Raw genomic sequence first — 24,394 nt, 5'->3', positions numbered from 1 at the left:
TAGCAAGCAAGAAGCACCAACTGCTTCGATCAGTGACCTTCACTGCCAGAGTGACTCACAGCAGGCCTGCGCTCGTTCCAGTTTGCGTATAAAACAGGTATTTAATTTCGTTCCTTACAATCCACAGTTATATCAAGCTATCATTCTAATATTTTCGTAAAATATGTAGTAAACAAGTTGTATACATTATGGTCTTCCAGTGTGTTGTTGCCTCCTGCTATTTACACGTGGGAGATGGGGGTGTTGTAAACATTTCTGAACCCAAAGGTCGAGCACGAAGGAAAAGTCGTGTAAGCATTGGAGGTAATAACAAGGTAATAGAAGTTGAAGGAAATGCTGGAATAAATTATATCAGAAATAGAGTAAAAACAGTTCTCATCACACATAGTGCTATCAGATCACTCTTCAGAGGAAAGTAGGACAAATTGTCTCAAAATGTTGGACACGAACGCATTTGCAGTAAATATAATAGGTTACTAGGACATCTTAGCATATAACGAGAATATGACACATCTTCAGCTGAAAAATTAATGTTGAAGTGAACGGTTGAGTTCAAAATTCCTCAACTGTTAATTAATAGCACGGCTGTATGTGATTTCAACTTGTGTATGTAAGACAGAACGTTTTTCGTCGATATGGGGCCAGGAAGTGAAAACAATCCATGAATTAGGGAAGGAAAAAATTCACAATTTCGTAAACAAAGTCTGGAAGTTCTTGTTTATTAATATGTAAGAAACTACTATACACTGGGAAAAAACAGAATTGTGTGCCTTATTTCTCCAATAAGGACCGTTTATGTAATTTCTGGAACGAAACTTGTTACTTCGAACAAATTATTGACACTTGTAGTATCGATAAAACTTTACAAAGTAAGCATTTTTATACATATATCCGGACTTCTCCGGATCTAGAAAATCGGGAAGTAATATCTGAGCTGGGAATGCAATTGTTTTTCCGAACATCGAGTAGCAACCATGCACACTCTTTGATTTAAGCATACTTCTCCAAGGAAGCACGTTGTCTCAGACTCCCCTCAGATTTTCTGATTCTCCATCTAATTTGAAGTTACGTGATGCCCAAAATACGTATAAGACATTTGAGATTTCTTTCAAATTCCTTCCGGAGGCGAGACATAACTATAAAATGTAGGACACGTCCGGAAATAAGAATGATTCTTATAAGTATTTTTATTTTCTTATTTAGCGTCGTTTTTCTTTCACCTCTTACTAATCGCGACGACGAGGATGAGTAATATGATGAAAGTGATGAAGGGGCACTCACAAAGAACACCCATACGCACGACGGGATTCGAACTCAGGACATCAGACATCGTAGCGCACTGTGCTAACCACTCTGTCACGGGCGGAATTATTATAGCCCTAATCGTTCCTCAGGTATTTTTCCTATCTTTAACTACACACGAAACATAAAGAACAATCTAAATAAACAGGTGCCAGTTCACACTCTAACCGTAAAAAAACATATGCATGTGAAAATGCAAAATAATATTTATTTTTAGGTAGTTGTGATTTATTATTGTATATTAAAGAAATATATTAGTGATAAAATGACGGAAGTAGAGGAACATCTCCAATGAAACACTCATGCCTTATGGATATTTGTATTTATTGCCAAACAAGGTTCCGAGTTCGAGTTCCGACCAAAATGGGTTCATTGTGTATGTTCATTCGTGTCTTTAATGTAATCATAAATCGTCGTCATGAATAATTTAACTTCAGAGGAAGAAAACTGAGGTAATTACTAATAAAAACAATAACAAAACAAATTTGATCTTAAAGCCCTGGCTTTGAGCTACATATTCCATCACGGGGATCATAGGAGTGCGCCCAGGGGGCCAGGGGGAGGGCAAATGCCTCCCTAATCATGGACGTCTGCAGATATTTTCCACGAAGAGACAAGCAAGGTATTTTTCCATGGGGCATATTACCCCGATAATAGTGTTGTATTATCGCATTCCTGCATCCTCATTATAATAATTAATGTAAATTATTATGACTGAAATCAAATTATACATGTGAAAACGTACTTTTTGGTTGACATTCGTTTTCTAAGAGGAAGATGTGGCAATCCTTGCCCCCCTTCCAGACATCTATGCCCCTATATTATTATATTTTCACCTAGAAATTTAGGATAGATGAATCCTATCGCCGTTATTAAACTATATTATACTCTTAAAGAAAATTAAGTATTTTCAAGCCGATGAAAGTTCAAAGCAACTACGGAGGAAGGGGTGCAGTGGCGAAACCACACACCCCCACAACCTTGAACGGAAATCAATTTTAGGGGGCAAACATGGAAGTAAAGGAAAGCAAGAGTAGCAGAATCTAAGAGTAGCAGGACAAAAAGATACTCAAGATGGATTTTGTTTTCACGTCTTTCTTGCATTATTTCTTCCAGACTGCCAAGAGCACCTGCGGTGGGGGTGGGGAGGGACAGAGCTGCAATTGCCCCCTTGATTTCAAATTTTATACAAATATAAATACCTTTTGTAAAATGTTCTTGCTCGCTTCGCTCGCAATGTCTGCTTTTCTTGCAGTCTAGTCAAGTTCAGAGCCGTAGCTAGGGGTCGACGGGAGTTAACCCTAGACGCCAAACGATCTAAATGAAAAAAATTGTAAAAGACAATAATATGGCGCTCCATGATTTTTTCCCCATATTAAATCGACATTGTTTTCATTTTGCAAAAAATTGGATCTGAAAATTTATTGGTCGCTTCGCTCGCAATTTCTTTTCTGTAATGCATTTTAAATTACCGAGGAGAGAAGTACTGCTTCTAAAAGGTTTTCTCTTAAGTGCATGAACAATTGTTTCGAGGAAATGGAACGCGCAGATTTGAGAGACAATTTATATGATTTTTACTGTTGGTATATATGTATATATGCGTGTGTGTGTGTGTGTGTGTTGTATATATATATGTATGTATGTATTTATATGTGTGTGGGGGGCGGGGGGAGGGTGTATATATAAACACACCCATTAATGCAATAAAATTTAAACAAGTGAGATGAAATTACGTTATTATTTTCCGGCCTGAACTATCATCAAGGCTATCGCCCCTAATCAGAGGGTCTGTGCACGCCTATGACGGGGACTGACACTTTACGTAGGTGTAGACATGCTTCGTACAATTTGATGATATCGCGATTACGTAATGGATGTGCAGCCACTTAACTGAACCCCCCAAAATTCACATTTTATTACTAAATTCTAAATTAGCATAATATCACATAGTTTACCTATTCATAATATGCGCCGCTTTGGTGCAATTTGTGGATTGTGCATTAATCAACATCAGGTTAATCGCGGCCGGCAAAGTGGAGGGAAAATGACAATGAAGCACAACGAGGGGGCCCTTGGTTCCCGATTAATGAAACTTTGTTTACATGCAACTGAGTCGCTGCGTGAAATCGCTGAAAATGTCATTTATTAATTTCTTAATTTTGCTTATTTTATATTGTTTTTCTAGCACTTGGCGTCAACAAAGGCGATGAGGATGATTAATGAAGTTATGAAATGGATGATAGGACATGATGATCCATGTCTTACACAAAATTCTAAGTTGGGACTAATGAATATCGATTCGTCTTATCATTTGTCAAGACGTTGTTTTTAACTCCAACCTTTTTCAAGGACTTCTGGGTTGACAGTATGTGTGTTGCGCGATGATGATTCGACGAAAACCACCATTTCAGTGAACTTTCTTGACAATGACTCTAATATCAGTAAAGTGAACATTTTCTTACGAATAGCTGTTGTAAAGAAACCAATTCCTGAAACTTTTTCTGGTGGTCTCACGGCACCCAGCTGTTGTTTGTTATGGCTGGGCCTGGGGGTATGACTCACGCTGCTGTCAAGACTCAATCATTCCCGAGAATCCAGGTCCGCCAGGCAAACCCAAGCGACAATTTTGTTATTTGGGTTGCATAGACAACAGGCTTTAAGATGTTACGATATCGTAGGTCTCGTGGCCCAAGAACTATTTTCCATGACTGTACATTTCTCAACACTACACGGCGACAAGGCACTAGGCTGCCAGGCGCAACCAGGGACGTCGTTAGGGGGGGGCCTGGGGGGGCTTTGGCCCCGGCAGTTGTAACTCTGGCCCCCGCAAACAAAATTTTGATCGATTAAAAATTATCCTAAATTAATACTACATATTATTTTCTGGTAAATTTGTAGCAGAGTTGGAAACACTGTTCCGAAGAAAATCTTCGGAAGCAAATGTAGGACAGCAAAATTCCACCCTTTCCTTGCTTACCAGATTATAACCAAGGTCATAAAATCTGCCTGCTTAGAGGTTATTACCCTTGCCCTAAGTTCCTGGAAACCAGAGATCCGACCCTTTTGTTGCAAATGACCCTTCCAATACAGATGGAATCAAAGACTCCGCCGTGGCCGAGCGGTCAACAGTAGGTGGTCGAGCGACATAGGAGCCTATGGATAGAGTTCTCCAGTACTGACATTGTTCTGAGATTTAAAATTGCTGTATGCTTCAGCTTCAGAGGTACAGATTAGCTTTGTGTTCTTGCTTGCGAGGAAGGTCTGCTATCGGGTTCCTACGGTCACTGTGTATTTGTTCGTGTGTGGGAAGAGTTCTAGCGTTGTTGTGCATTTCCATCTTGAATGGATAAATTTATCAAAACCGGATATTTTAAAACTATCTCAAAACATGTGGAAGATGACGGCAATGAAGAGGGTGTTGGTCCAAGTTCTGACGTTCCAAAGTTAGACAAAACAAGTGAATGTACTAATGTGAAAACAATTACTGATCTTGGGGTAGATAATCCTAGGCAACCACTTTTGCAAAACTATCAAAATACTACGTTCGGAAAGCGAAAGCGGTCATTTCAAAAACACTGGTTTGCATCTGCGCCGTGGCTAGAATATAGTGTGGAACTTGACACATGCTTTTGTTTTCCATGCCGTAAATTTGGCACAGATTCAGGATATGCAGAATCAAGTTTCAGGAAAATAGGGATTCGCAACTGGAAGAAACCATGTGAAAAAATTAAGGAAAACGAGGAACGTCCTATCATCTAAAATGCATGGAACTGTGGGCGAATTACAAAGTGAGTACCAATCAGTTTTGTAAAACAATTATATGTGTGCGTGTGTGTGTTCGTAGTTTAACTTAAATAATGAAATATGTATATGTCTGTATATCGAGTGTTCAAATTGAAAAAATGCTGAAGAGAAAAGTCATATCAGCTTCCCTTTTCAAATTTTGAGATTTGTACCTAAAACATACGGACTGATGGTTCAAAGTAAATAACACAAATTTTCCAATTAATGTACAAGAGTTCAGTAATCACAGATGTCGTCTCAGTGAACTTTTATTTCATATCAGAATTATTTTTCTTAGAGGAAGGCAAATTAATCAGGAAATATTTTCTCATCAAATACATATTGTAATTTGCAAAGCAACAACAGTATTAATTTTAATGTAAAATTCAGTACAGAAACTGACAATTTATATGCTGATATTAATGTAATATTTACTTGAAGTTGAAAGAAATGATTACGTCAAATTCTTAGCAATAGCAAAATATGATCGAGAATATTTAAGAGGAAAATTCTTTACCTGGTCAGGAGTTAAATTAAAAATTTCAATTTGAACACTGGATGTACTTTGATTTTCGTTTCCTGATTTTACATTACTTTACTGACACTTCTAGCTAATGTCAAAGATATGCAACGGTGATACAAGAAAGTAACGCATGGACAGTAACAAAAAAAGCGCCTGCCTCTCCAGGCGAGGACATCGCGTAGCGGTAATGTCGTCACCATATAATTAAGAGGTCCTGGCCTTGGTTCGATATCTAGTGGACGCACATAGTGGTTTGGATCCAACTTTAAACTGTACGTCCAGTCCCGATTGGCCTATCTGTGCATGAAGAGGACTTAATACAAAAACTCACGGACTCGAACTTAGATCAATTTGGGACAAAATCGTAATTCGGTAGCTAACGTGCTCAGCCACTGAGGCGGCTAGAATTCAATAGGTTTTCATTTTGGCTATTTTACCTTTTTTTCCTACCTATTAGGTTAATTTTTACAAGTCGATGTGAATGGATGAATGATGGACGGATGGAAAGGTGATGGGAGCATAGACAAACAGGATGAGTCACCAATGGCTGGTGGAGGTTTGAACATGGGATCTCTGATTCCGTAGCCCTTTACGCTTACCACTCCGCCACGAACACTGGAATAAATTAAATAAGTAGTGCCATTGTTTAGAATGGATGTCGGGGTGAGTGGAAGCCTAGCTAATAACAATGTACACCAATGCATTGTTGGCATTGCTAGCAGATGTTAACGGTCTACTGATACCTCACACAACTAAGAAATAATCTTTACCTATATTTGCATTGTTTTAAAAAATATATATAGCACTGACGAACGAAGGAACAAAGCTAATCTTTATGGTGTAGAGCAGGAATTTCCAAACTTTTTCGTTTCGCCGCGCCATTAGTGTTTCAAGATTTTTTCACGGCGTCCAAATCAGAATGTAGGCCTATCTAATACTTGCTTTGATTGATTGATTGATTGAATTGATGTTTTAAGTCCATTTCATGCACAATAAGGCTAATCGGAACTGGACCTACAGTTTAAAGTGGGATCCGAACCACTATGTGCCTGCACCGGGTAACGAGCCCGTGACCCCTTTATTACAAGGTGGTGACTAACACTACGCCACCGGGGAGGCCCTATCTAACACTTGTAACGCTCTGTTAGTGTGCATAGGTTGCTTTCCTTAAGTTAAAAAATAAACATATATTTCAAATTCCGAAACATGGAATAAATAAGAACATGTATTTGGAACAATCATATCAATGACTGAATTTCAGTGAAAATATTGGAACATCTTGCAGCGGCCCCGTACGCCTACCAGGGCGCCCCAGGGCACACTTTGGGAACCACTGGTCTAGAGATTACAATTTCTGTAAAACTGAGTCCGAGGTTTGAATCCTGAAGGAGATATTATTTTCTTTCACTATTACAATAACTGATCCCATTGTCGTCATAATCAAAAATAGTTTAAAGTCCATTTTATGCTCAAATAGATTAATTGGAACTGGATTTATAATTTAAATTTGACTCCGACCCATTGTGCAATGCGTCTCCATCGGGACTTAAACCTGGCACTCTTTGGTTATAAGGCAACGTGGTAAACCACACCGAAGAGGTCCGCCGTGGTGAACGTGACGTTATAATAAATATGCAATATAAAGCAAAAACATGAATTTATTCTTAAGAATGTTAAAAAACAACAGCAACAAGAAACAGAACATTTGAGTCGCGAATAATATTCTGCATATTACATATCATAATTGTGATGGCGATTTGTGAGTTTTCCTTCATTAATTGCCATTCATGATCGTCAACATTGCGATTAACTAAAAGTAACAGAAAAGCGGCACAACATTTAAAAAAATATAATATACGTAGAATAAAAAAAATAGGTGTGAAACTGAAAAAGAAAGGTAATAACAAGTTGATATTTACTACCTATTTTTTGTGTTTTTTGAAGTTGTCAAATTTTGTCACTTTTGGCGCCAATTTACCTGTCTATTTAGCATGCTTTGTGGCTATTATAAACCCACTCCCTACTGATAACACGAACTCAAGACAGAAATAAACAAGTGTGAAAACACCTACTTCAGTGTCTTTGTGCATGATACTTGCACAAACCATCAACGTTGTTTTGGGAGAATGCAGGGTGCAAGTTAAGAGGTGCACAATTTTCGAAATTGCCGCAAAAAAAGTGGCACGCATCTATTTTTCCTACTACATCTCGAGGCACTGGTGTACACATGGGGGAGCTGATGCGGCTATAACTCTCCCGAAATTTCTGTCTTTGAGCAACTTTCAAAAGGAAGCTTAAAAGTGGTTAATTATGAAATATGTTATACTGTCTCTACCCCTTCCCTCTAAAAAAAAAAACCTGCACACGTTAGTGTCTAGAGGAGAGTTACAAATCACTCGCATAATTTAAAGTGCTGTTTGCGCTGGAATACTACTAAATGTGCTAGAATTTAAATTTGACAATAATTTCAATGTTAAAAGCGTCATTATTATTATTATTATTAATGTTTTTATAACGTCCTATTATTGTTATAATTACGTCCCTGCCTAAATTCACAGCCAGAAATAAGATTGATTGATTGATTGAGTTGTTTTAAGTCCACTTTGTGCACAGTATGGTTAATCGGGAGTGGACCTACAGTTTCAAGTGGGATCCGAACCACTATGTGCCTCCACCTGGTATCGAACCCGGGACCCCTTAATTACAAGGGAACGACGGTACCACTGCGCCATCGGGAAGGCCCAGAAATTAGAATAAAACGCGATCTTCTTACTTCAGGAAAGCAACATCTTTACAGGCGGCCCTAAGACCAGCACAAAGCTTGAATGGAGACAATACAACAAGCTTGTTCAACAAATGTTGGCGAGATGGTTGCGGACAACCAAAGGCGGCACTGCGTCCCAAATACTCTCTGAACTGCCCGTCATAAAATGTTCCTGCGAGACCTATTTCTAATCTGTGGTCGTCACTGTATGACTAGACCCCTTTGTGTCGAACCTGACAAATTGCAGGGAGCGGTCTTTCTTGCTTTAAGGGATTAAGGGAAGAACATGGCATTCAAATGGCAGGGAAGACTTATCCCTGGGTTGAGTTATTGTACCCCTGCTGTTTCAGTGCACCGTTTCTGTAAGGCAATACGCAAATACGGTTAAATTTTCCCTTCCCCAGTAAACCTTTGTTTTCGATTCATTCTGCTAGATTTTGCTTCTATCCAGGGTGCCAAGTACCAGAACAGTCCACTGGCCTCGCTGCCTTCGAGCAAGCAATAACTTTAGTGAGGAGGTAGGAGGGCTTGGGGAGGGAGGAGGGGCAGATGCAAGACGACGAAGAAAATGTAGCAGTTTACTTACATGATGACTCGTGAAAGTATTTGTTATTGCCTGTTTGAAAGAATGAAAGGTATGAAATTAGTAATATTTTTCTTGTTCGCTTCGCTCTCAATATAAGCGTTTCTAATAAGTAACAAGTTATAATTGTTACTCCAAAAAACTGTGTATATGTGTGCGTGTGCGTGTATGTAATATGATTTGTTAATTATGACGTACTGGATACCAAATAATGAAAAAGTAAAGTAATGTGCTCCCCTGTGCTTTTCGCTATGCCATGAAAGCGTTTAGGGGTGTGTAGTTCGGGCTCCACACTTTCTTGATCACGGCCGAAGGTGGAGGTGATGTGATCAATCAGCACCACGTCCCTGGCCTCGTTTACCTGCCAGAGTTTCCTCCATGTACCCACTTTATACGTACGACGCTGGGTGGGCACCGGAGCCGCTCGAACAGGTGAAAAAAAAATCCCGGTATCCTCCAGAATGAATAGGAAAGATTCTACACAGAATAATTTATCAGTTTAGCACTTCCACAGAGGATATAGTTTCGATAAAAAAGAAGAGGTTGTCATTGAGACAAGCAGAAAGTAAAATACATTAAGAAAAGCTGTAAAGTAATAGTTTAATAGTAATTACATAAATTGATTTGCTTCCTGAAAATTGTTGAACTCTAATTTTTATTTGACCTCCAGTATTCACATATACGTATATTATATACACTTCTTAGTAGTTTAATATACCAATGCACTATATATGTAGCAATATTATAATGTAATATAATATTTTATATATATATATATATATATATATATATATATATATATATATATATATATATATATATCTCTGTGGTGTGTGTGTGTGTGTACATTACACACACAGAGTTTTTTACCTTTACTGTCTGGAAATATTTACATAGGAACAAATTTCAGATTTGGCCCCCCCGAACTGATTAACCTAGCTACGTCCCTGGGCGCAACGTAATTACTTCGAAATAACATACAATACAAACTACCTTTATACCTGTAAACTCAGGCGCGTGCCCAGGATTTTCGTAAGGGGGGGGTTATGAATCTAACACATTTTCCAGTTCACAGGTCAAATTTCTTGTAATAAATTAGATAATTAATATACTTGGATTTTACCCCAATGAACGCAATCAATGTATTTGCTATGGATGCTTCATGTTTTTATTGCATCATATTGCACCTGCTTGAATATTTCCAAATTATTAATATTTTATATTTAATTGCTCAAATATAATTTTTAAACAAAAAGTATGTGCACTCAACATTGTAACAACATTAAAGAGATTAAGACTACTTGATGTCTTAAAGACAGTAATAAATAAGGTACCACAGTTCAACAATTTAAATTCTGAAATTTAGGCATCGAGGTTTCTGTGCGAGTTCTGACAGTATGTCGTCACAAGTAACTTTTATATCACGGTGAATGTTCAGAGCAGCTAACCCATTTAATCTTTCTTCGCAAATGGTATTTCGAAGATAGGTCTTCAAGTGCCTCAAAGTTGAGAATGATTTCTCATTTGATGTTGTTGTTACCGGGATTGTACATAATATGAGCAAACGTGTGTTTACCCAGGGAAATATTACTTCACTGCACATATCAATTGCTTCAAGAGCATTTACTAGACGTCTTTGCATTGCTGCAAGATGACGATACCACAGTTTCATTTCAGTGTGAGCGTCGTCGCCTTGTAATCAAGGTGTCCCGGGTTCAATACCCGGTGGAGGCTAATAGTGGTTTGGATCTCACTTTAAACTTTAGGCCCAGTCCCGATTAGCCTTACTGTGCATAAAGTGGATTTAAAATATCAATTCAATCAACATTGTACTTGTTGTGGAGATGGTTTTGCTAAATATTGTGTACATTTTTGGCATTGTATTATTATATTATTGGTCAAAACATTTGTTTGACAGTCGACAAACAAATACGAACCGCTTCAGTAATTAACATTTTCTACTACAGTGTCATTAATGTGTCATATTCATTTTCATATTAGGTCTATGGAGAGGAATTTTGTATAATGTTAACGTTATGGAACTGCGAAACCAACTGTTGAAGGGGCCACTCCCCCCTTCCGCTCCGAAGCCCAGTACCGCACCACAGGATCTGTCACTGAGCCCGACAAAATCTTGCCAGACAGTGCTCGAAATGCAAATTCGTAGCCGAAAAGGGAGGGGATGTTTGATCGATTTTGGAAATACGAGGGGGTACATCCTTGTATGGATCAACATGGAGACAATACAGTAGGTGGAGGATGCTCAATATGAAAATTATTCTAATTGGGGGTATGATTTGTGAAACTTTCTTAACTGAAGGCAGCATCCCCTACTTCGACCACTGATGCCAGAAAAGATGCTTTCAGAAAATGAATTTATTACTGCACACGTATATTACTTATTGTATTTGTTGCGTTTGTACAAGAGAAACATTCAGAAGATTTGTAAGGAATATTTACAGTTAATAGGATGCCTATCTAGTCTATCCCGTGTCGTAATACAAACTTTATCCCTTTCCTACAAAATAATAAAACTGTCCATGCCAACCGTGATTTTATAATGTGGTTGCATACATATACACTAGAGACATTAGTGCCACTGCTCCGACGCCAGGGTTTCAAATACCTTGGTGGATCTATAAGATAGGTAATATCGTTTTTCGAGGGTTTGTGAACAAAACAAAAAGTAAATGATTTTAAAGTCCATTTTATATTCAGATACGTTAATCGGGACTGGTCTTAAAGTTTAAATCGGGATACGTACCACTGTGCAATGCACCTTCACAGGGGATCAAACCCAGGACCTCTTTGATTACACCACCATCGGTGAGGCCCCCGAAATCATTGAGGAAACTTGTTCATCATAATGTTCTCTCGCCCTGCGAAAGTTTATTGGTGATATAGGGTGACATCCTACACACGTCTTCCAGACATACACACGCGGGCACACCCCTCCCCTGCACACACACGATTGTATGCTTACAGCACATGCTGTGCCCTCCCAGAAAAACAATTCTAAATCCGCCTATGGATATATCTGCTATCAAATAATGAACGGCACTTACCTCGACAGTTCCTTGACATAATTTTGCAACAAGGTTTGCAATATCTTCTGTTATGCCTTCTTGTTGAATATCAAGAGTCTGAAAGTTCGCACGTTTCACTCTCGCAATTCGGATGGAATTCCTCTTAACTTAAATCGACCTTTTCTGACGTTCTATTTGTGGAAGGTGAAGCTTCAACTTCCATTTTTTGTTTCTTTTTGAAATAATCTAATAATGTATTTCTCCTCTTTTTTCTATCCATCTTTAGTTCCACGTCAAAAATCTATTACACATGCAGAAACGTAACACACAAACACGACCACTTCGACTTGCTACCTTGCAGACTGCAACTCGCTGCAACCCCAGTGAACACCAGGACTTGGGAGAAAGATACCGGGCGGTCGAATGTCTGAACCATGCATCCAGCTTGGTCCAGCTCAAATTACGTCACCAGTGTTGACAGCAACCAGTAGTGTCAGTGTCAGTAGTGTTGGCAACTGCTAAATTATTTACGCACAAATTCAAGCGAGATCTTTCACACATGTTACAAGAAAATTCAATAAACTGAAGGCTGGAAATTGGTTGCGAAAAAAATATCTAATTTGTAAAGAGCACAAGAGTAAAACGTATAATATTTTGGCATATTAATTGCTTTTATTTTGTTTATGAAACTGACTGGGCCAGTTGCGCTATATAACGCATCCCTCCCTCCTCCCGGCATGCTATTGTACAAAACATCGATTGCCTACTTCGTAAAACCATGCCTCGCTACTGCCTGCAACAATTATTATTATTATTATTATTATTATTGATATTTTGAAATAAATATGCATCCAGGTGCGAAATAAGATTTTGACTTACTTTGCCTACTAATTGTAGTGATTCAAATCTCACAGAACTTTGCTCTGCTGGTATAAATGGTATAAGAAGGGGAAAGAAAGAAATGGGAAGTTAGCAGCACTGTCGTAACAGGAAAGGGAGGGTCATTCTCCTAAGAGGGTCATCGTGGGTGAAAGAAAGGGGAGGAGGGATTCCTTCAGTTCGCATTCCAAGGGGTACGGCTCTTTTCTTGACCATACTGAGAAGGAAATTCTCTTTCCTTTTCAGTGACTAAGGAATGAATGAATGCCTGTGCATTGCTGTAACTCAACTCCAATATTATCAAAAGTAATTGAAGAAGCAATACATTTCTCATTGCCAAATGTAAACATTTTACAATATTGGCAATTTATGAAATAAAATGTATTTCTGCTTTGAATTTTTTTAAATGACGAAACCAATGGGGGGGGTTTTAACCCCCACCAACCCCCCCCTGGGCACGCCACTGTGTAAACTGTATATCAAGGCACTAGCTTGCCCGGCAATCCAATCTCTTACAGCATGCGTTTCAGGAGACCTGTCCTCCGGTCCTAGCTGACGGAAGCAAAAACAGCCTCTCCCTTCCAAGTCTCAGTTCCAACAGCCGACCTCCCCCACTCTCATCTGGGAGTTTATATATGTTTGGTTGGCGTCTGTTGCCAACGGCCCTTCTTTCAAATTTTTTAATCTTTAACAGCTAAACTGCCCGCCTTTCTTTTGAACGTTCGAAACCCGAAGAAAGAACAGAGAGCTACATAGTATTTATACATGGAATAATACGAACCTAAAAATGAATAATAAATTGATTTACACTAATCACACATATATATGTTTATACACTTGATTACCCAATTAATTAACATATTAATAAATATTTCAATAAGGAAAAAAACATTGTTGCCCTGACACGGGGGCAGGGTAACACAATACATACAATAATATATTGTATTATTATTACACAAATAGGTACAAATACTGTATAAGAATAGAGATATAACAGCGCATATTCATTACGTAGCTTACCTGTAGTTAAGATCGGAATAATTTATATAAAAACAAGTGCCCTGGCAATGAAATTAATGTCAAATAGATGAATAATTGAATATTTATCGAATAACAAAAATGATGTTACATGTAGTTGGAGAAAAATAAGTTTCTGATTAATATTTATGCATTTTATCTTCCTTGTAATGTCATTCGAAGCCGTATGATACCAATATAATCTTTGCCTTCTAAAAAGTTCAAAGGCAATTAATACCCATCAATTATGCAACAAATGCTAATATTTTCATTACTTAATTTTAGTACTTCGTAAGTCTTTGGGGCGGGGGTCCGCATACGTCATCCGGTCCGCATACATCGTTCCTGTCTTTCAAAGCCGTATGATCCCAATATACGTAATCCTTGTCTTCCAATAAGTTCAGAGGAAATTATACAACAAAGGCTAAAATAATATATTTTTCATTATTTAATTTTAGTACTTGATAAATCATTCGGGGGGGTCAGGGCCCCCTGGACCCCCCTAAATACGTCCTTGACTCGTGAGGTAGTATTTTTCCATTAAAAACAAAGTAATTTGTGACTTACGAAACGTTTTAAACAGCTCAGCTAATCAATATTTGCGACTTTGGACACTGGGAGTTTCAAGAAAATAAATCATGTCAGATTCTGGTCCTTTTGATGGTAAAAAGTTGTGACGTAACTGAATTCTACTGTGACTGCAATCAATAGAAAGGATTACATGAAGGGGAAACCCAACCAGTTCCTTACCCATTATCTCATTCTTCCAGCGCAAATGTAATAAGAAGCCAGATGACCGACAAGTTTTGATTAAATTCGCAGGGGAAAACCTGGAATTTTGCAAGAGACGTCCGGCTCCAGAAGCAACTGGTTTTTCACCTTCTCTGCTTCAAAAGACTTTCAATATTGTCCTTCCGGGTAATCAAGCAGAAATACCCCTTTCGTGCCACGACTTGAAGAACATCACGAAGACTTTTGCAATTATTATTCCTGCAATAGTCTGGCCAAAATGATATCCGAATCATATTACTATCAATTAAGATGGCAAGTGAAAAATAACATGTAAATGGAATACAAAACTAAGGACAAGAACAATGTAGACAAATCGGACTAGGAAATTCTTACGTAGGATCAAAATTATATTTTAGATTGATTGAATTGATTGATTTTTATGGATTGATTGAATTGATTTATTTAACTTCGCATTTCTGCCACCTTTGGCTAATTGCGAAGGTGAGGATTGAGAAGTGATGAGATGAAGCAGATGACGGGACGGTCACAGACACATGCGGACAGCAAACAAAACAAACCCTACAGAGAAAATACTGACCATGGGTCCAAACGCCAGAGCCTCGTTAGTCTGCAAACGGCTGTCCGGGGTGTACTACGTGGAAGTGAGGTTGACATTTTGGTGTCTTTGGAAAGGGTTATCCCTTACACCCCTATAATATTTTAGAATTTAAGATGATGTTATTGGGAGCAATACAACAATAAAGAAGATTACTGCAATTAGAAAGAATCTCATTGAAAATGGAATTCGGGCTGATGATTTTGGATCAAATAAACATTCAAATGGCACCATTAGGTAGCCTATACCTTTCAATGGAAACTTGTAAATCAAAATAGGTTGACTTGGTTTATTTTCTTTCGCTTTTCTGCCGCTTGTGGCACGAAGATGGGGATGAAATTAGTGATGGGCACCATCGACTAATATTAGTCGCATTAGTCGAATTAGTCGGAAACGACTAATATTAGTCGAAATAGGCGTTTGACTAATATTAGTCGAACTTTTAATTGACTTGTTCTTTTCAGACTAATAAGTCGAAATGTTTACTTTTCTTATTATTTTGAATTTTCTCAAGGCTACGTTATGCTGAGACAGGCTAAATGGGACTGAATCTAAAGTTCTAAGATACAAACTATACTATATATTATGATGTATAAAAGATCATCCATGCTCATGCTGGGATTCTATCCCGTGACCTTTGGCGTCTTAGCGCTCTGTTCTAACTATTCCGCCACGGAGGTCGACGTAAATCAAAGTAGAATTTTATCATTAGGTGAATTTACGTATAGGTGGGTTTCGTGTGACGTCAGGATGCGCACAGCCGCCATGTTTGAGGCCAATTTTATTTTTTGTTTGCAAGAAAATATCCACCAAGTAGCGTTCGGTACGTCTGCACCAACTACACCTTTGTTTTAGATCACGAATGTCTTGTGTTATACTCTGTCCCAGCTAACTGTGGAGCAGTCGAACGAAAACAAGTCTCTGCGCAAGTAGTGACGCGAGGCGGCTCCACCAATGAACACGTGAGAGGGAAGGGGATTGTGTGGAGGGGGAAGCAACTGCAGTTACCAGCCTTCCCAGCAGCGTGTACCGCTTCGCTCTGGCCACTCGATTTCCTTCGCTTCTCTGACGCCATGCGCGGACTTGCTCCACAGTTAGCTGGGACAGAGTATAATATCTCCCACCCACCCGCTTGAATTCCGTATGCTTACAATAACTGGCCTCAATCATGGCTGCTCGAACCCACAATGCAACAGTTTGTGACGTAGCTGAAACACACCTACGAAACTTGAGAATGATAGCATGACGTAAATAAGTAAATAAAAACATTAATAAAAATGTAAGAAATGAATCCTCAATTGTATAAGACTGTCTACTCTGCATTGGCTTAAGTAAAATGAGGTTAGGAACACATTGAGAAAGATCAGTACCTACATGAAATATATTTGCCATTGACCTATTTCCTCGATAAACAATGCTCGTTATTATGCAATGCGTATAAAAATGTCGAGAAACAATATATCACGGTTATGCTTGTATGCACAAGTCACGTGATTATTATTCTTGCAGAATCGCATTTCTTTACAACTCCCCGTCTCAACATTAAGCTGTAAACAATGCAACATGTGTGTTGTCGCAATAGAGTTGTGCTTCACACTTCTACATTCAAGGACTTAGTGACACACAACGTACGGATGGGAGAGTTCAAATTTTGGTTCGGCACACGCTTCATAAAATAAATGTGAGTATAATTATGTAATTCAATACTTTTTTTATTAAATATTCACTGTCACTCAGCTAAATTAGCTAAGATCGGCCAAAGTGTAATCTTGTGAGATACATCAGTGGTGCATGAGAACTTTCATTATCGGGGAAGAAGGCTGTATGTATATGTAAGTACTTTCATGCATGTACATTCACGGACATTTCTGGATTGTAACGATTCCATTGAAAGTTAATGGAAGTGCTGCAACCCAGAAGTGTCATGACTGTACAAGAGTTCCTGTCTCTCCTGTTGGAAACGGTCTCTGGTTCAGTCGCCAACAGTTCTGATCTGCCATCGTGAGGACTCAATGAATTTTGTGTTTAAAGTCCTTTTATGCGCCGAATAATAGGCGTGCGCACTGTGGGTCAAGAGTGGGGCAATTGCTTCCCCCTAATCATCGACGTCCGCAGGTTTTTTCAGGGTTTCAAGGTTTACGAGATATATTACCCATATAATAGTGTTGCCCCCTCAACAAACACCAATTGAGTTTGAAATTATTACGTTCCTGCATCTCCATTATACTAATGTGTATTGCTGTGGCTGAAATCAAATTATATTCGTGAAATATATACTTTTAGGTTGACATTCATTTTCCAAGGGAAGGTGTGGCCATCCTTGCCTCTTTCCGGACGTTCATGCCCCTATTATTATACTTTCACCCAGAAATTTAGTGTAGATGGTTCTTATCGTCGTTATTAAACAAATACACTTTTCTATTATCAAGCCCATGCAAGTTCCAAGCAACTGCAGGGAAGGGTGCATTATCGTATGTAATTGGACTATCCCGCTTCGTTCTCTAGCCACTTTCATGTTATTAACACTCTCAACACCCCCACATGCCTTATTCGTCAGTTATTATACGTCTATGTTGCTGCATTTAACATATACACACGGTCACAGAAGTATTCGGACACCCATCCATTTCTGTTATTTTACCATGTATCTGTTGTAAAAATAAATTAGTGAAGGATGAAGTATGACTTACGAAAATATAGACATCATTAAATATCTCTTGTTTGATTGACATAGAAAGAGATACAATCTTATTTATTCCCAATGTTCGAAAAAAGTTGGTGCAACAAAAGTATTCGGACATCGGTATGCGTGGAAGAAATGTCTGTGAATGCGATAACAGAGGGCGTTGTAAAGCGGAAGCTACGCTAGAGATTCACGTTGTTTGCCCACCTGGTGCACAGGCAAAATTATTGTTCCAGTGCGTGAAGAATTTCAAGGAAAATGAGCCGAAGAGGAAAGGAAAGCAACTTTCAGCAGGGACAACTTGTTTTCTACCATGCGAAAGGAAAAACTTGCAGGCAGATCGCAGAAATGTTCCAGATGAAGAAGAGTACGGTATTTGTCATTATTAGAGCCCGGAAGTTCAGGCATTTATTTTCGTTAAAATAGGCAGGCAAAAAGGCATTTATAATGTGGTAAATAGGCACTAAAAATGAAAAAAGGCAAAATAAACCGAAAAAAGGCACATTTAGAAGTCGCTTACTTTTATCTATAATTTCTGGCAAAATGTTAAAATCTAAATTGGGAAGAGCATTTCAATTTTCTCCGTCTTGATTGCACATAACTACAAGGTGCTTTTTAAGTTCTCAACATTCATTGATAGTCGTCTGTCAGAGAGAATGTTTTTCATAATAGAAAATGATCTTTCTACTTCGACAGAAGTTATTGGAGCATACATATAACAAGCTAATGTAGCTGGACTCGTTTTGGTAACAGCATTTTCACCTTTTAGAATATCACAAATTGTTTTAAATTGTTTCAAGTCCTCATTTGCACTCACTACCCGTTAGCACTTTTCCGCAACAGCTGACCCCTTTTCTCCTGGCACTTCCATCATCTGCTGCATAGATTCCTCGAACATTTTCATGGATGCTATAATTGTAATTGTCTCTGGCAATGCACCATAATGTGCAAAAGTAAACTTGAATAGCACAGGAGTTTTTTCAGTTCACGAATTGAAGCCGCTTCATTTTCTGGAAGAGCATCGATCACCTCACTGCTTTTTTTGAAGGTTGTTAGCATAATATATAGCTGCTGATATCCAGGTTCCCTATCTCGTCAAGACTGGTTGCTGAGGTAAACTAAGCTCATCGCAACTTCCTGAAATTTTCTGGTTCGAGAGGGAGATTTCAGAAATATTTTCTTTGTGTTCGAAATCAACCTGTCCACTTCAGCAGTCACTCATGCACAAGAATTGTTAACCGAAAGGCAATATCCTGACTCAGCATGAAATACTTTTTTCTCACACTTTTCTCCTTCAGCAATGTTGAAACATGCGTGAGTTCAATATTACTTAAATAAGGCGAAAATTATTCACATAATAAATGGAAGAAAAATAAATGCCAACAACGTTTTTTGGGAGAAAAATAATTTATATACACATTTTTTTTTAAAAAAAATATCAAATTTCATTGAAAAAGGCAGAAAAAGGCATTATAATTAAAAATAGGCAGTGGGGTCCCAAATAGGCAAAATGAAAAGGCTTCCAAAACATTCGAAACAAAATAAGAAACGTATATCCGGAAAAATTTTATCAATATATGCAGTAGATAAAAAGAGGCATTTTGCCAAACTTCCGGGCTCTAGTCATTATCAAATGCTTTAACAAGGAAGATAGGCTTGAAGATCGTGCTCGCACCGGACTCCTAAAACGTTTTCTGAAAGAGAAGATGCTGTGATTGTGAGAAAAGTGAAGAAAGATCCTTAAACAAGTGCCCCCCAAATCGCAGTTCAAGTGGAATCGGGGATAGGAAAGAAAGTTTGTCCTGAAATAATTCGTAGAGTGCTGAGAAGGGCCAATTTTCACGGTCGTGCGTCCCGGCGAAAGCCGTTTGTCAACAAGATCAACCGAAAGAAAAGACCAAATTTCAAGAACGAATATGCTGACAAGGGTGAGGACTGGTGGAATCGTGTAATACTTGCCGACGTAAGCAAGTTCAACACGGTTCGGATGGCGATCGTATGTGATAAGACCCAAGGAAGAGTTAAAAGGGAAAACATGCAAGCCACAGTTAAACATGGTGGTGGGAGTGTGATGGTTTGGGGCTGCATGTCAGCGAGTGGTGTCGGCAATTTGGTATTTATTGAAGATTCTATGAACAAGGAAAGATATCTTCAACTTTTACGGGCCAATTTAAAGCCCAGTGCCCAAAAAATGGGAATTTCTGATAGGTTCATGTTCTATCAGGACAATGACCCGAAGCATACGGCTCATATTGTGCAGATGTGGCTTTTGTATAATTGTACCTAGGTGCTCCAAACCCCTCCTCAGTCCCCTGACATCAACCCCATCGAACACTTGTGGGATAAAATTCAAGATGGACTAAGGAAAACCCCGAGCTACTCAAAGAAATACCTAAAACGTAGGCCGGAAGGAATGGGCCAAACTGTTTTGGATTACATGCAAAAACTCGTGGCATGCCGAATAGACTAAAGGAGGTGTTAAAAATAAAGGGCATGCCCACAAGGTATTAATTTTCGTTTCTTGTTTGAAAGTGTGATATGTTTTGGCCTGTGTCGGGATACTTTTGTGGTTCTCAAAAATGTTTATTTTTTAATGTGTATGGCCACTGCTTTAATGATTTTTTTTCAAACATATGTTTACATAACTGAATACATTTGCAAGAGAATTAATCCTGTTCATTTTCACCCTCCCTTCCCAGTAGGTTGCGATGTTTGAAACCCTTCAGTACTATATCTAAAAAAAATACAAAAAAAAACATAAATGGTATTTAGGGGTCCTGAGGACCCTAAATATAAAATGCAGCTATAATGTATATGACCACTGCTTTAATGAAAAAAAATTCAAACATATGTTTATAAAACTGAATAAATATGCAAGAGAATTAATCCTGTTCATTTTCAAGACGCTTTGAGCACAAATTGCACACTGGACACTTCCACAAAAAAGTTACATAAACAGTACTTTGGGGTCCACAGGACCCCACTTACTCAACAGTGTTAACACGACTGGCTTTCCTGCAAAACTAATGGCTTTTCTAAACTCCTCACCAGATGTCAGAGATGGGCAGTCTGCAGAGCAAAGCCATCTGGTGGCAGCCACAAAAAATATATCAGCCGGGTTTCTCAGGACCCCAAAGTAGCACTGCAAGGCTAAATCGATACTTATTCTCCAACAATTTATTTATATTTATTTTTAGTTTATTTTTATTTATTGTTATTGAACTCAACAGGTTTACACCAATTTACAGAGTTCATATTGTAATAGTACAATTTCTTATACAATACATAGAATAACAATACTGTAGAGTTTTATATAACATTTAATTAACGATAACAATATTTTTCTTTTATTTTTTCAAGCAGGCGGCAATTTTCATTACTTGTTTATTTCGTTGTTTTGATTTTTGAAATAAATAATATCTTTAGTTACATATCATGCAGTTAGTTACCATTTTTTTCCCGGAAATCCTTGCTTGTCCGACTACTTCTGTGACCGTGTGCATATAATGTCTAAAATTGAACTAAGAGGTTTTTTGGTGGATCCGAACACACACTATATACGCTCCTATTTAATTCCATCAATACAATAAAACAGTGAGATGCAATGAGGCTTTTCTTTCCCAACTGAACTTTCACCAAGGCTTTTGACTGCCCCCTAATCAGAGGGTCTGCACACGCCCATGGCACAGATAGGCTATTCGGGACTGAACCTAAGCAGCCTAACCTAATAACGATGGCATTCCGCACTTACGTCAGAACACGAAAAGTTGTTTGAAGAAGGGTGCGATCAGTTATAACTAGACCTCGGATTCTAGGTTTTTAACCTATTTTTTTCCTTTGCAGGTAAATAAGAAAGAACAAGTTATGTCAGCGTTACATAAAAAAACTCAACAACTGACAAAGTTTTTATAGTGCCTAAAATAACCTTTTTTTAGGTTTTTATGTATTTTTTAGGGTTTTTAAGGATTTTTGTATCTCTCAGAAATATTTTCTTCCTTTCGTACCGAAAAAAGTAATTGATTAACGTGTTTGAAACAATTTATCTTTGTCAATTTATCTTCCTCCAAGTCCATGTTGTGTTTAAAAGCTCTGAACAAGTGGTTCCCAAAGTGTGCGCCACGGCGCCCATGACGCTGCAGGACGCCGTGGCTGGCTTACAGGGGCTCCGCGAAATGTTCCAATATTTTCAATCAATGATATGATTGTTCGAAATATGTGCTTATTTAGTACTTTTACACATAAAATATTTCTGAATTTGAAATATGTGTTTGATTTTTAACTTAAGGCAAGCAACCTAACCACACTAAATGAGCATTGCAAGTGTTAGATTGTTCTACATTTTGACTTGGGCGCCGCGGAAAGATTTTGAAACACTAAGGGCGCCGTGAAACAAAAAAGTTTGGAAACCCCTGCTCTAAACAAAGCAAAATGTCTGGCGCCACTGTTACCTATGCCTTGCAAAGTAACGTTTCAACATTCAAATTTGCACCACTGACTGTTTTTGTTGAAAGATACTGTTAAGTAAGATGATCCTCACAGATAAAAAGAGAAGTTTGACTGTGGATAACATGAAAAAAATGTTATGTATTCAGGGTGGTCACTCTAGGACCATGATAAAATTTAACTTGGTTTTCAAGGCGGAATTTTAAAAAAATCAATGGTACAGGCAGATATTTTCTCTATTTCAACCTTGCGTATTACCGCCTGTCACCACACACACACACACACACACATAAATAAATATATATATATATATATATATATATATATATATATATATATATATATATATATAATTAAGAATATAAAGGGTTTGTGTGATTCCAATGTACCCAAAAATTGAAATTCTGATTTTAACAGTTGTACCTAATCAGTATTTGTCATGAATTTTGAACCATTTTACTCCCTCTGTCCCATAATTATTGTCCGGTACACTTTTGTTTGTTGTCACAAAATACTTGTCCGATATTCAAACTGTCACACTTGTGTATACAGAAGAAGAAAATGAAACACGGGAATGAGTCATACAACGTTATTACTCAAGGATCAGTACAAATTGGCCGATCAAGTATCCAAAAGAACATGAATAAAAAGTTACCATTTTGGCATACCGGACTATAATTATGGGACAGAGGGAGTACATTTTTTGGACCTACTTCAGGCTTTTTTTAGCCTAATTTATTTTTTAGAACCTATTTTAGGATTTTTAGAACCTATTTTAGGATTTTTAGAGCCTATTTTAAGATTTTTAGAGCCTATTTTAGGATTTTTAGAGCCTATTTTAGGATTTTTAGAACCTATTTTAGAACCTAAAAATCCGAGGTCTAGTTATAATCGAAGAGAAAAGAAGAGATGCTCTTCGAAACGCACTGGACAATCGATAATATCCAATTAGGTTAAGAATAGGGTAAAGAGGAAGTAGTCGAATTTTGTAAACCGCTTGACTTGTATCACAAAGTAAAGCTTTGTTTAGTGACACAGTAAACAAGTTTGAAAACCATAAATAAAACTATTTACTCTCCAAGTGCGATGGCACAGATTGAACCTGTGCCTTCTGCAAATTTGAAGGCAGCTGTTGGCAATCAAGTAGCCAAACAGTTGCGAGCTTGTTTAGTGCATTTGACTCCGTTGACTTTCGGTTTATCACTCAACGTCCAGAATCAATGGTGGCAGAACCGGCTAAAATATGGCAAGGTCAATGACCCGAGAGTGCTTCAGAGAACATCAAGCATCACGTTCCTTACTGATTCGCTTTGACGGCAATATTTGTTTCAGCTCCTCTGTTCACAACCAGATACTTCTCCAGGAAATAATCTTTGCTTTGTAAATCAACTGCGATTGTCTAAGATAATTTCAAATCAAACACATTTCCAGTTGTAAGGTCAGTGATATCTGCATCAACGAGGTTATTTACATTTACATGGATGGATATCTCATTTGCATAGCTGTAATTTGTTTTTGACTTCCATGCTGTTGAATGGGTGGCGCTCCTGTCTTTGTCATGGAATTCCATGCACTGTTCACGTGACACTGAACCAAAAGCAACATGGTTGCTTTGGCTCTAAAGCAAACTTGAGCACATTGCTTACACTGGCGGATGCCAGAGAACATTCCGTGCGGTGCGACCATCTCGCCTGCATAGTGCACATCAAGGCCTGTAAGCAGCAGAGCACTAGGAGAGTTATTAAGAGTTTAAAAAAGGCGGGAAAGGCGGTACCTTTTCACGGAACCACCTCCTGTTTCAACTTAATACTAAAAATGCCACCCTGCACTGTCAGTACTGAACAAGATGAGGAGAGTTTTCTCACCATGTGAACGCGACCGACGTAGCCTCCTGCTTCGCTCACTCCCACCTTTTCGCCACTTTTAAAACGCTACAGTGCAGCTGCTCACGCTGCATTCCACAAACGCATACGAGAGAGCTCTTCCACTGGTGTCCGGTAAAAATGGCAAAGGAAAAATTGGCAACGGAAAAAATGGCCAAGT

The 24,394-nt window shown here is 38.3% G+C and overlaps 1 protein-coding gene across 2 annotated transcripts in view; it reads left to right on the top strand.

The window, feature by feature from the left end:
* The window catches only part of LOC145998711 (facilitated trehalose transporter Tret1-like), a 106,687-nt gene that overhangs the window by 5,620 nt on the left and 76,673 nt on the right, over positions 1 to 24,394 (top strand). Inside the window, exon 1 of one of the 2 annotated variants that reach the window (XM_083135209.1) lies at positions 16,815 to 16,906. The exons of the other annotated variant lie outside the window; for it this stretch is intronic. The gene's annotated coding sequence lies outside the window, so the exon portion shown is untranslated. Of the gene's footprint in view, positions 1 to 16,814; positions 16,907 to 24,394 lie in introns of those variants that run through there. 2 annotated transcript variants of the gene reach the window in all.

Source organism: Lepisma saccharinum, chromosome 14 (genome assembly GCF_977018435.1).
Source record: "Lepisma saccharinum chromosome 14, izLepSacc3.1, whole genome shotgun sequence".
NCBI lineage: Eukaryota > Metazoa > Arthropoda > Insecta > Zygentoma > Lepismatidae > Lepisma > Lepisma saccharinum.
The sequence above is the reverse complement of the archived record's forward strand: the minus strand, read 5'-3'. Positions and strand labels throughout refer to the sequence as shown.